Source organism: Oratosquilla oratoria, chromosome 38, assembly GCF_046742065.1.
Source record: "Oratosquilla oratoria isolate Oo_2021 chromosome 38, ASM4674206v1, whole genome shotgun sequence".
NCBI lineage: Eukaryota > Metazoa > Arthropoda > Malacostraca > Stomatopoda > Squillidae > Oratosquilla > Oratosquilla oratoria.
This window is the reverse complement of record NC_134814.1, coordinates 34,364,420-34,365,392: the sequence shown is the minus strand read 5'-3', so window position 1 is coordinate 34,365,392 and position 973 is coordinate 34,364,420.

The following is a 973-nucleotide window of genomic DNA, read 5'->3' as shown; positions in this document are numbered from 1 at the left end:
GTAATAATAATAATAACAATGATTGATGATGATGATGATTGATGATTGATAATGATGATTGATAATGATGATTGATAATGATGATTAATAATGATGATTAATAATGATGATTGATAATGATGATTGATAACGATGATTGATAACGATGATTGATAACGATGATTGATAACGATGATTGATAACGATGATTGATAACGATGATTGATAACGATGATTGATAACGATGATTGATAACGATGATTGATAACGATGATTGATAACGATGATTGATAACGATGATTGATAACGATGATTGATAACGATGATTGATAACGATGATTGATAACGATGATTGATAACGATGATTGATAACGATGATTGATAACGATGATTGATAACGATGATTGATAACGATGATTGATAACGATGATTGATAACGATGATTGATGATGATCATTGATGATGATGATTGATGATGATTGATGATGATGATTGATGATGATCATTGATGATGATCATTGATGATGATCATTGATGATGATCATTGATGATGATCATTGATGATGATCATTGATGATGATCATTGATGATGATCATTGATGATGATCATTGATGATGATCATTGATGATGATCATTGATGATGATCATTGATGATGATCATTGATGATGATCATTGATGATGATCATTGATGATGATCATTGATGATGATCATTGATGATGATCGATGATGATGATGATCGATGATGATGATGATCGATGATGATGATGATCGATGATGATGATGATCGATGATGATGATGATCGATGATGATGATGATGATGATGATGATGATGATGATGATTGATGATGATTGATGATTGATGATGATTGATGATTGATGATAATGATTGATGATAATGATTGATGATAATGATTGATGATAATGATTGATGATTATTTTTAAAGTAAAACTAAGGCGAGTCACACTGCTATCTTCTCTCTCTCTCTCTCT